General features: G+C 34.9%; 1 pseudogene; it reads left to right on the top strand.

Annotated features, from left to right (window-relative positions):
- Positions 1-495: 495 nt before the first annotated feature.
- The window catches only part of LOC149554311 (dnaJ protein ERDJ3A-like), a 65,804-nt pseudogene continuing 53,053 nt past the window's right edge, over positions 496-13,246 (top strand).

Genomic DNA, 13,246 nt, shown 5'->3' with positions numbered 1-13,246 from the left:
GGATACACAAAAGAGCTACAATTTTATGTAGAACCTTTTCTTTATATGGTAACACTAATTATACTGAAGTTGCTTAGACTGATTGAAGTTATTCTTATGACATTTTGTACTCTAGGTCTATTCAGTCAGTGAGAAAAGTGTGCTTTCCTAGAAAGCTTACATGCTATTCTATATATGAGATAAGAAAACTAGCATTCAAACAGTAGGTGGGTCTGAATCTCAGTATAATGGCTCTAAACTAAAGAAGAGGGTGTCATTGAACATTGGACATCCAAAGGAAAACCACTTACAAGATTCATATGCCCCTCAGGTGACAGAAAACATGCATTCTTTCCAAATGACAGCAATCTCTTTTAGTGTTGCAGGTGTAAACAAGATATCCCAATAGGTAGAAAATTTGTCAAATGTCAATTTCATTTCAGAAAGTCTAGAAAAGAACACAAGTTCTGGCCAGTCATGCAGTAAATCTAGATCATCAGCAGATCATGATGCATCATGCTTGAGGCGGGGCCGCTGTGGCGGCGTTACCGCACCGCTAGCACCATCATGTCCCCGTCGCAATTTTCCAAGGTCGTCACAAGTGCAACACCCATGGAAGAACTGGAAAGGCTCTCACCTCAGCGAACCCGTGGGCAGATGTCGACGCCACCCCATCGCAATGCGTGGGGAAGACGTCAGAATTGCGATGGGAGCCATGCCGGGTTAGAATGGTGAAATTGCAACAGATAGGCATCGAAATTGTGACGTTTAAGGATAGACGTCATAATTTGTGACTAAAAAACAATGATGTCTACTATCGTCGCAGTGGCGACACATTGCCGTCGCAATTGCAACACTTAGTCGTCGCAAATCGATGCCAAATGTATTAGTGTGATGAGCAAAAGCAAATAGAAGATATATTAATATCCAAGATGGGTAAGTGGAAATACTCACTTGACCAACTTACTCAGCAGATTTCTAATGCTTTGATGGACAAGATTAAACTAAGATGGGAGCATGCCATGCAAACTGAAAAAGATATATATGAGCAAACCTTGAGGCAACTTATGCCAAATTTAGATGACAAGGAGGTGAAAGAATCTTTGAAGAAAAATGAAGAAAAGATAACTTTGAGATTCAACACTTGTCTTATACTGTTGAAAGATATTGAGAATGTTGTGAAGAATGCTACAAACACATGGAAGAATGTCTATCTTTTTCACAAACTGAGTGATTTTTTAGTTAGCGTAAGTGATAAGGATGATGATGATGATTAGGAGAAAGATGAAAAGAAAGATGATGAAGAAGAACAAGGGCAAGAAGCTACCGAGGAAGATGCACAAGATACTAAGGAGATTGACCCAGTAAAGATTGTTGTACCAGTGATAGCCTCACTTCCTCATTCTCCAAGAAAGACATTGATAACTCCAAGCCCAGAGACAACTTCAATAGGACTGATTGTGACCAGCACTGAAAGCACTAGCACTCAATCAATCTTTGCACCTGTCGAGCTCAATACTTCATTGATAGTAGTGCCAAGCACTTCATCTACCGAGTAGAAAAATCTTCCCTCTACATCAATTTTGGCTACAACAGGTATTCCTTCTACTGGTATTTCAACAACGAGTGCAGTATCCACTTTTGTAGCGTGTCCTGCCATTTCAATAATTGTTTCCATTCCTAGTATGCAAGTAATAAGTGTAAGGATAGTTGAGACCAAGCCTCAACCGAGCACAAATTTTTTGGGAGAAGGCAAAGAAAAGCAAGGGGATATAGATCTTGATGAGGAGATTATCATTCCTAAATGGGACATCTCAAATCTAAATCCCAATCAAATGCAGTTTTTTGGTGAAATACTTCAAAAGAAAGCTAAGTAGGAAAGGCTTAGAGAGGAAAGAAACAAGGAGTTCAAAATAATTAATGATGCTAAAAACATTCTACTAGAGGCTCTAGGCATAGAGGTTGATTCTTCTTAACCCATTTTGTATCAGTTGGTAGAGGAATCCATAAATATAATGAAGATTTGGATGGACATGACAAATTATTGCAAAAAGTTGAGAAAAAATTTGAGAATAAAGTTTTAGAACTTATTGCTCAACAAATTGCCATTCATCAAGTAGAATTATCTGCTATTTTAGGTTCTCTAGAGACCTCTTGCATCAATGTATCTTTACTTTTTGGAAAACTATGTGATAAATCAATTTTCACAAAAGAAGCAAGAGATAAATTGTCAAAAATTGATAAGGATTCAAAGGCAAGTGCATAGCAATTGCAGCTTGACCTGAGTTCAAGCTATGCCCACTTCAATAAGATCATATTTTTGATAGATATGTATGTAGAATTGTTGAAAGAAGAGGCAAGAATAAGATCTACAGTGATAGATATTTAGAACATGATTCTCCCAAACATAGATGCACTGTAGAAGCACATTGCACATTCAAAAATGCTCATCCATAACAACAACTTCTCCATTGCAGACCATATGATAGAATTGGCAACAATATTGCATATTGTATTGCACACATGCAAGGTGTTGCAAGAGAATTGGGACAAGACTTTGGCACTTATCTTGAAGGTACATTCAGATTTCTTGCCACATTTTGACATTACTATATAAATATATATTGCATAAATCTTTGGCATTAATGTCAAAAAGGGGGAGAAGATATAAGGAGAAAAGGGGGGAGAATATTGGAAGAGATGTAAGGAGAAAGGGGGAGAAGATTGAAATAAGATTTGGAGAAAATTGCAGATTGTAGAGAAGATGTATTTAAATGTATATATCTGTTGGAAATAATCAAGACTAACAAGGTTACTGAGAGGGGAGGGGTGAATCAGTAACTCTTAAACTTTAATTCAATTTTTGCATAATAATATTTTACCATTCATCCATCTAATCTACTGTATGCATGAAAAGATAAATATCTCTAACACATGAACACACAGATTTGGTGACCCAGAAACCTTCCAATTGGAAAGTAAAACTGGGGTGGGGATGATACCCACAAAACTTCAATACTATAGTATAAAGTTGGCCAGTTAAGGCTTACAATGATCACTTCTGATAATCTACCCTATTAGGAGCAAATAGGATTCCTAGACCCACCTTGTTAAAGGATTTACAAACATACAATGAAGTATGCACTCTGTTAGGAGATTTACAAAAGACTGTTAAGTCTACCTGGTTAAAGGATTTAGAAAACTGATTCACCTGTTAGGATGAAGCAGTGAATCTGATTGCAACTAATTGCTGATAAGATCCTTGTGCTCTGATCACCTGATGTGACAAATATATCTTTTTTGCGTCAATGTTGACCTTGCTATATTTCTTTGTTCTGCTAGTGATTCGCTTTCCCTCTTCTCTAATTATTGCAACACATCACAATCAACTATATTCAATATTTCATTATTTCAAATGATATATATTGTTCCAATATTTACACTGGCAAGGTCGGCCAAACACAAGTAAACAAATATTATTGAGTCAGCCAGATGGTAGAGAACTCGAGTTCCACAAACTGACTCGGTGACCTCTTGACACTCGACATCCACTACAATACACTGCATCGTCATGCACTCGGTAAGAGTAGAGGCATGGTCCATACTAATCATTCTAAGTAGCTTGGAACTCGGTAACCATTGGTAACTTAGTGAATACTTTGTCACTCAGTAAAAACCAAATCCATTGATAACCTTCTTTACTTGGTAAATACCGATTCCTTCATTTACCTTGGTCACTCGGTAAACACTAAGTTCTTTGTTTACCTTGATCACTCGGTAAACACTAAGTTCTTTGTTTACCTTGATCACTCGGTAAACACTAAGTGCTTGGAGAACATTGCTGAATTGCCCATATGCTCGATTTCCAAAAGAATGCTCGGTATCAATTGTTTACCTGTGGAATTTATAAGGTAACCGCTGAATGCTCGGTGTGAACTGTAGACTAGGTGATGAGCTCGGTAAGCATTCATAATCGAATAAGTGTTGTCACTGATGACAAATATATCATAATTCCAACATATATGACAAATATATCATAATTCCAACATATATCAGATGTATAGTATATTGTATATTATGTATGGGGGAGCATTGCCATGTACATAAATATATCTCTTACAAAACCAATTTTGAAAAATCTGAAAAACAATATACCCTACCGAGTTGGAGACATAAGGTGATGGATAAAGATGTTCTTGAATATTCTTGAATTTAGTTTTGATTGATAAGTGTTTTCGTCACTAATGCCAAAGGGAGAGATTGTTGACATTCCAGTCATGTTTGTTATTAGTGACATACACTTATTCAAATTGTAAGTATCTACCAAGCTTATTGTACAGTTAACAGTGTCAACCAAGCATTTCAGTTCTTACTAAGTTGTATAGTTGCTACTGAGTCCTTTGGATAGATTTTAGTGTGCATCGAGTAGTTACTACTATGGTGGTGATTAGCATTATAAATCAAGCATCTCAGTGTATGTCGAGTTTACTAGTGTAAATCAAGTTGTGTAGTGCTTACTGAGTTCATAGTTAATCTGATGTGAGTCTAGTGTTAATCGAGCTACTCGATGTTAACCAAGTGACTCAGTTTATACCGAGCTTGTAGTGATAGCATTGATCGAGCTATGCAGTGTGAATCAAGTGATTTAGTTTATATCTCGAGTTTCATAGTATTCATTGAGTCACCAATGCAGACTAAGTTCAAGACTACTTGGAAGTGATCAGTATGGACTGAGCTTCTACGTCTACCAAATGCATGATGATACCAAGCATTGATAGTGGATTCCGAATATCAAAACCTCATTGAGTCAGTCTTCAGAACTCAAGTTTCTACACTTTGGCCGACTTTGTAATATTTGTGTAAATTTGTATTGTGGCTGACTTTGTAATTGTGTAACTGGATTGGTACATATGTAATGTATTGTATCACATCCAAATGCATGTATAGAAATAATGTAATCATTAGAGAAGAGTAGAAGAGTGAATTACAAAGGCTACGACAATATAAGGAGCAACAAAGATTTATCTATCACAACAAGGTGATTTGTACACTTAGAGGAATCTCATTTAGCAAACCAAGTTGCAGATCAGAGATCAGCTATTGCTTCATCCTAATAGGTGAATTAGTCAAATCCTTTAACAAGGTAGACCTAATAGTCTTGTGTAAATCTCTTTACTGAGTGCATACTTCATTTTATGTTTGTAAATCCTTTTGCAAGGTGGACCTAGCAGTCCTTCTTGCTCCTAACAAGGCAGATCATCAGAAGTGATCATTGTAAGCCTTAACAGGCCAACTTTATACTACAATACTAAAGCTTGTGGGTATCATCCCCACCCCCATTTTACTTTCTATTTGGAAGGTTTTTGGGTCACCAAAATTGTGTGTCAAAAGTGTTGTGAATGCTTTATTGTTTTTAGTTTCTAATGCATGCAATTAGATCAAAATGTACATGAAGGATTGATAGCTAATTAAGGATTAAGTTTTATAAGTTACTAATTTACCCCTCACCTCTCAGTAACTTAGCCTGTCATAATATTTCCTACAATATTCATCACTCAGTCAAAGTACATCAGGGAGACATTAAGAGCATTTGGAATGGAAGACTCCAAACTAGTTGGAACACAATATGTCTACTAGACATAAAATCTCAAAGAATGATGATTCAAAGGAGGTAAATCATTCTACCTACATATCAATAATTGGGAAACTTCAATATGTGGTACATACCAGACCTAGTATTGCATTGGCAGTTGGCAAAGCTACAAGGTTTTCTGCTAGTCCTAAAGAAAATCACATGATGGTAGTAAAAATAATTCTTAGGTACCTAAAAGGAACTGAAGAATATGATTTATGGTATAAGAAAGGAGGAAATCTTGAGTTAATAATCTTTACTAATGTAGATTGGGTAGGAAGCATTGATGATAGAAAAGGAACAAGTGGAGGAGCATTCTTTCTTGGAAAGAGATGAATAACTTGGACAAGCAAGAAGTAGAATTATATTTCTCAATCAACAAAAAAGGTAGAGCATGTTGCTACAACTGTCAATTATTCTAGCATAATATGGATCAATAAATTATTGTTAGGAATGACAAAAGAAATCAAGGAACCAATTTTTCTATCGTGATAAAACAAGTGCAATCAATATATCCAAAAACCCTATGATGCACAAAAAGACAAAACATGTTGCAATCAAATATCATTTCACAAGGGAATTGGGTCAAGACAAAGAAGTGAGATTGGAATATGTGAACACCAAGGAGCTGATAGAAGATATTTTTAGTAAGGATTTATTTAAAAATGCATTGATGTATCTATTTGGTAAACTAGGGCTTATTCCCCTATCTGATACTCACTAAAGAAAAAATATAGTGATGCATCAACCGAGTTCCATTGAAGATCTACCAAGTTGATGCATATTGTCACATTCAGTTGTGAAATGTAGAGCATATTTCATATGAATAAGTATAAAAGGCACATAGTAACTTCAAAGTTTGTATCCTTTGGTATTTGATGTCAAAGAGGGAGAGTTTAGTGTTAACAAGGGAGAGTTGATGTTGTCAAAGAGAAAGAGGGAGAGTTTTGTATCTTAGGAGGAAAGTATTTAGATGATGGAATCAATAGAAAAGAGAGAGAAAATGACAAAAGTGCACAACAGAGTGTTGATAGTTGTAAGAGAGAGAATTCATCTAGAAGTAGCCGAGACAAATCCAGGCAAAGTCTCAAAGGGAGTTTCTATTGGTGAGAATCAGAATGAACTAAGGATATCATCTAATTGCTCATATTATTATCATGTTTATGTTGACATGTTGTGTTTCCATCCATGCCAAAGAGGGAGTTTGTTGGAAACAATTCTTCAAATTGTATGTTGTCATTGATGTTACACAAATGAAAGTATCAACTGAGCAATGAAGAAATTGCAATATTAACCAAGAATATTCAGTGTTGACTGAGCAGTTAGGTAATGAAGAATATTTGGTGTTAACCGAGCTAAGAAAAATCTAGGAAGAATCTCAAAGGGAGTTGCTACAGATGAAAATTAGAATGAACCAAGGCTATTATCTAATTTCTCATATTCATATCATTTTTATGTTGACGTGTCTTGTTTCCATCAATGCCAAAGAGGGAGTTTTTTGGAAGTAATTCTTCAAATTGTATGTTTCCATTAATGTTACACAATTGTTAGTATTAACCGAGTAATGAAGAACTTGCAGTATTAACCAAGCATATTCATTGTTTATTGAGTAGTTGAGTAGTGAAAAATATTTAGTGTTAACCAGGTAGTCAGTTAATGAAAGATATCTTTCTTGAAATGTTAACTGAGTGGTTGGGCAGCAAAGGACTCCCACTGTTAATCGAGCATTCAATTTGAGTACTGACTGAATGACATCATAATACAATTGTCTAATAATTAACTACTTGAGGTCGACTACTTGGATGTTAAATGATTATTTGAAAGGGTATTCAAGCCGACTTATCAAAGCTTATGATATATATGAAAGGTCAAATAGTAAGGATAAAATGTACAAGTAATGTACACGAAAAATATGGATATGTGAGTGAAGAAAAAGACAAAGTAGGAAAGTGTGGAAGATAAGCTACAAAGAATATTCTAATCAGTGAGGATCCAGAAGTCAAGCCAAAAAAGAGATCTGAATTTGCAAAGAAAGATGCTTTGTAAATCAAGTCAAATGATTGTTACCTTCTAACCATTGTAGTAGTGAAGAAATATCTTAACAGAGTTGACTTAATAGTCATATTGTAAATCCTCAAACAAGGTGACATTTCCAGATTGAAGTATTTGAAGACCTCTAAGCAAACCACTCCTAATAGGGTGATCTAAATCCTCTAACAAGGTCATACTTAATAGTATGTTTTGTAACCTTTAATAGGGTTGGCTCCTAATAGGGTTCACTTCATAAGAGCAAAAAATATCGTAACTAGTTGCATAGTGATTTTCCCAAATTGGGTTTCCACGTTAAATCTTAGTGGCATATGTGTTCATGTTATTTGATTTATGCTTTATGTGTCTACAACTAAGTTACTAAAGGTTAAAACAGATTAATATTCATAAGACTTCTTTGTTAAACGAGTGATAGTAAGAACATAGTTTTAATTGAGGTGGACAATATTGCATTATCAGTGAAAAGTTGATTTGACATCTAGGGAAAAGGAATTATTTTTGCAATAACTAATTCACCCCTCCCCTCTCAGTTACTCTCTTCATTTCCAACATGTAGATCTTAGGGTTTGGTTATATCCATTGAATCTATCAATAATTTTGTCCTTCTACTCCTTTCTTTATACTTCTAGAAACTTCACTTTAAATCATTGTTTTTGATTGCATAACGAATTGAATTCATGCATTAAATAGGCCAACTCATCAATCCTTATCATCCATGCATTTTGAATAATCCAAAAATTTAATTGTGTTGGCTTCAAACTTGATTATTTCACAAATTATTGTTTTGATGACACTCAGTAATCATTGCATTCTTCTCCTTGGTCATCATTGGGTTACTTTGTCTCTACTATTCTGTCTCACTTGGCTTTTACTATCATGCTTGATCTTCACCACACTCAATCGCTACTTGAACTTGCTAGACCAGAACTATCACTTGGCTAACACTATTTACTCATCTAACCTTTAAGTTCCTTAATCTTTTGCTTCAACTCCTTCATTAATTGACCACATTTCACTAAGCTTTTCTTGTGTTTAACTCAACACTTCCATAGTTCATACACTGATTAAACAATGCATCATTGTCAAAGACTAACTGATCAAGTGCCCATTGTAATTCTGACTTACCTGCTCCTCTTCACTCAACAACTTGACTGGTTCATCTAGTTATCTCTCTTTTCAAATCCTCTTCATTAATCAACTAATATGACACTCTACATTATTAGTAAATGTCTCTCCAATAGGTTTAAAATCAATGACAACATGATAATTGTTCCAATTGTAGTTTCCAACAATGACACTCCTTGTTTGATTAAAGGTAGAGGTTCATTTACTTTTGGTGGTACTAATTACAATGATGATTTTTAATTTTTTGATGGACTAAAGCATAATATTTTGAGTGTTGGACAACTAGTTGATAAATATTATAATCTACAATTCAAGGATGGAATGTGCACTATTACAAATGATTCAAGAATTGAGATTACATCTAGAAAAAAAGATAATAGGTAATGTATTTCATCTTGATTTATGAGAGAATACATGTTTGGTTGCAAATATTGATGATAGTTGGTTATGGAATAAGATATTTTGTTGTGTGAATTTTGATAACATTGTGAAGATCAATACTATTAATGTTGTGGGAGATTTATCGAGGCTGATAAAGTCTATTAATAATTATGTAAGAAATGCACTATAGGGAAGCAAACCAGAACTACCTTCAAGAACAAGTCATTTACTGCTACTGGGATTTAGATTTGGTTCATACAAATCTATATGGTTTGACTAAGACAAGGACTTGGTATGATGAGAGATATTTCATTTTATCCATTGACGATAATTATGGAATGTTGTGTGTTGCATTTTTCAAGGAAGTTAGATACATTTAATAAATTTAAGATATTTAAAGCCAAAATTGAGATTGAGACTAGAATGAAGCTGAAATATTTGAGATTGGGTTATGGTGGAGAGTTTACTACAGGAGAATTCAAAACATAGTACATGAAGAACATAAAACAAGAAGATAGATGTATGCCCCTAGAACCCCTTGACAAAATGGGATAACAAAGAAAAGGAATAAAGCATTCCTTGATACTGTAAGGAATATGATGTTGGAGGTGTTAGCATGAATGCTGATGATATTCCTATGAGGGAGTATCCTAGCATTGTTGGATCATTGGAGAGATTAACAACATGATTACATGTTGCATTCATGACTATGTTTGCCATTGATGTCAACATATTGAGAATACTGACATAGTAGCAAATAGAGATTGAGGTCATATGGATCGAGTATTAAAGATGAGGTCAAGCATAGTTAGGGACATGTTTTATAGTGTATCCTTATTCATTGGTTAAGTGTGTGCATAGAAAGTCAAAGATTGGTGAGAGTTATTTGTGATTTATAGAATATCATTTGTAGACAGAGTTCCTGAGAAGTGGTTTCTTGTAATTGGATTATATCTCCTAACAAGGATAGAACTTGTCTAAGTGCAGTTAGAAAAAGACAAAAGAAATCTTGAAAATGATGTTAGAAAGTGCACAAAGTCTAAGGTCACACATGTGAGAAATTGTGAAGACTATGAGCTAACAGTGTTTTGTAATTATGAAAAAATGTATTGTATTGTATTATCTTAATGAGGTCCTATTATAATTGTAATTGGGAAAGCTTCAAGGCTGACTCAATGAATAATTTTGAGGACATGGTATAAAGGAAAGTTATTTTCCTTGTGATGATGTATGGAATGTATGGAATTGATCAAGTATATATGATGAGTGAAGAAGATTGGTAAATGTGAGTAAGCGATCATTGTGATGGGAGTTTGTAAACTTGGTATTGAGATTGGAGAAGTATTTTGGTGCAGTAGAGGCAAGGAAAGAGAATAGAGAAAGAGTTTTATTTTCTAATATCAATTGCATTTCTATTATTCTGAAAGGAATAATACAAAGGCCAATTGGATAGTGAGTTCGGTGGTCTTGCCCTTGAAGTTTTTTAGACAGTGGGTCCATCTACCTTCTACAACTTCTAACAGGGTTGGAATCTCCTCATAGGAATTCAAAGTCTCCTAATAGGGACTGATATGTACTAAATGTATTTCAATGAATCTTAACAGAGTCCATCCTCTTAAAAGGAACTTGTACATTAGCACATCATTTTGTGGGTGTATATGCTACTTTAGTATGTTAGAAACACTAAATTAAAACAATCAAAAAGCATTTGCATACTAATTTAACATAACTTCATGATAGACAAAGTGAAGTCCTCAAATGAGAATATGAGCCATGGATAGGCTCTCTCAATGAGCATGATCACTTGATGTAGAGGTGTGTCTAATAGCTAAGATGGCTTGATTATGTATGTATGCTCAAATGCTCAAATGGGCTTAAATGGAGGATTTTTGATAGATTTTAGTGAATGGATTTGATGTAAAAAATAGCTTCTCAAAATGGCATTATGGCTTTACTTTCTAGATTGTGTTGTTTTTGCAAAGGGGAAGGATCCAATTTATAGGCAAGAGGCTTGAGGGATGGAGGTGTAAGGGGCACCCCTGGATGTCCCAAAAAACTAAACCCATTCGCTGAAAGGAATTTTGTCAAACAGTTTGCATTCAACCTCTTATTCTTCCGTTTAATGTTTTAAACCCCTTATAACTCCAGAAATCAAACGTTTATTTATTTTTTGTTTTTTGTGCATGGAATTCATCATACAACATAAACAAGAAAGAAACTACAATAATATGTAAAGCGAAAATGAACTGCTGCTAATAAAATGTTATTTTTAGAATTCATAAAACCAAATACATGGCAGATTTATCAACTCACTAATTACTTCAGCAGTATTGACATAATACTCCAACCCATGCTTTCAAACTTGCTGCTACAGTGCTTTGTCCTCCAATCAGTCCACTACCTTCGTAATATCATTCCCTCAAAGCAGCATAAGCGTCAAAAAATTAGTGAAGAAGATATGAGAAAAATACCAAATCTGCCTATAGCTAGAAATGCAACTAAATTGCCTAATAATGAAGCCAATAACAAAGAATTCCAAAGGCCAAACCCCAAGGGAATGACGTCTAGAATGTTACAAGAGAGGATAGACATCCTCAAATGCCAAGAACAGAGCTGCAACTCACACACCAATTTCTTCTCATATTCAACCTGGCTAATGAAGCCACAAATGCTTCCATTTATTCTATTTCCAAGGGTTCGCTCAACTCATATGAGCAATGTGGGATAAAAGATATGTAGTATATAAAACTTATATTAAAATACTCCTTATGTCTCCCTTGGGTACACATTTCCATAAAATAAATATTAAAGTAACACTTTAATATTTTACAATTAAATTAGATGTTACTTCAATAAAACTTCAGGCATTAAAATGTATTAGCAATCAGACTCTAAATAATGCAAGTGATAGCTCATCAGAAAGCTCTCACTGAGGAGTATCAAATCCAATCACCAAAATTGACCTGCACTGTGTCCTGTCGACTTACTAAAAATAGTAAGTATGCCTGAAATTGAGTAAATCAACTTCATTTTGGCCCAAACTGGAAATGACTAGGCCAAAACACTCCAGGATCCCATTAAACCCTTTGTTAGCCCTCGGGACCATGTAGAACAAGGCTAACACACACACACTTGGTCAACTACTAAAATGGGGACATTACAGGAGGGCTAAGATGGAAGGAAAGGAGAAAGCTTATGGAGGGCTCAGATTGAATGAGAGGAGAGCACATGGATTGTGCTTCCTTACAACCAATTAGGGAGTGACACATGTCATAGGGTGAGAGGAAGAAAGGGCAAGGATGAGTCAACAAAGGAGGCTCAAGGGATAATATCTTCATAAAGACCCTTCATAAGTGCTTTGTAAGAGCATTGAAGGAGAGTGTAAGAGATATTTGAGGGTCATTTATGTTGGAGGGTGAGGAATTTCGACTTGGGTCAGATTAGGAAGGTTTTAAGCTTGCTTAGGATTGTGTAAATGATTAGAGGATGGATTATGGTGGTTTAGGATTAGCTTAAGGATAGGCAAGTGGATGGCAATAAATGAGGGTGGGTGAAGGAGGAGATATTTGTTGGCTTTGGCTTGGGTTAGCAAGTCTTAACCCATGTTTAGGGAATGTGACAAGGTTGGGGGGGGGGGGGGGGGGGATTAGGGTTAGGCTCAAAGATAAGGATTGACATCTTCTAGAAGAGTCTAGGCTTTGGATGAGGATGAAGACTTTCTAGAAGAGTCTAGAACTTCCTAGGATGAGGGTAAAAAAGGTTTTTAGGAAATAAATAAAGTTTTATTTATTTCAAGGGTTTGGGTTGAGGAGATATTTATTAAAATATTTTTAATAAACATGAGGATTAATATTTAATCTTAATTAAATATTTTGAGTTGGGATTAGGGATAGGAAATGATGGGATTAGCCTTTAATCAAAATTAAAGAAGGATTAGAAGATTTTGGAAGAGGTTAGTGGTCTTAAGGAAATTGGCCAAGTTTTGGGCAAAAATAAATAAATAATTTATTTTTGGGATTTTTGGTCAATTTATTGATTAAATAATTAATAAATAAAGAAATAATGTTTAAATAAGATTTA

Source organism: Cupressus sempervirens, chromosome 5 (genome assembly GCF_028749045.1).
Source record: "Cupressus sempervirens isolate cs-2001-9-10 chromosome 5, ASM2874904v1, whole genome shotgun sequence".
NCBI classification, from domain to species: domain Eukaryota; kingdom Viridiplantae; phylum Streptophyta; class Pinopsida; order Cupressales; family Cupressaceae; genus Cupressus; species Cupressus sempervirens.
This window is presented reverse-complemented; position numbering and strand designations above follow the sequence as displayed.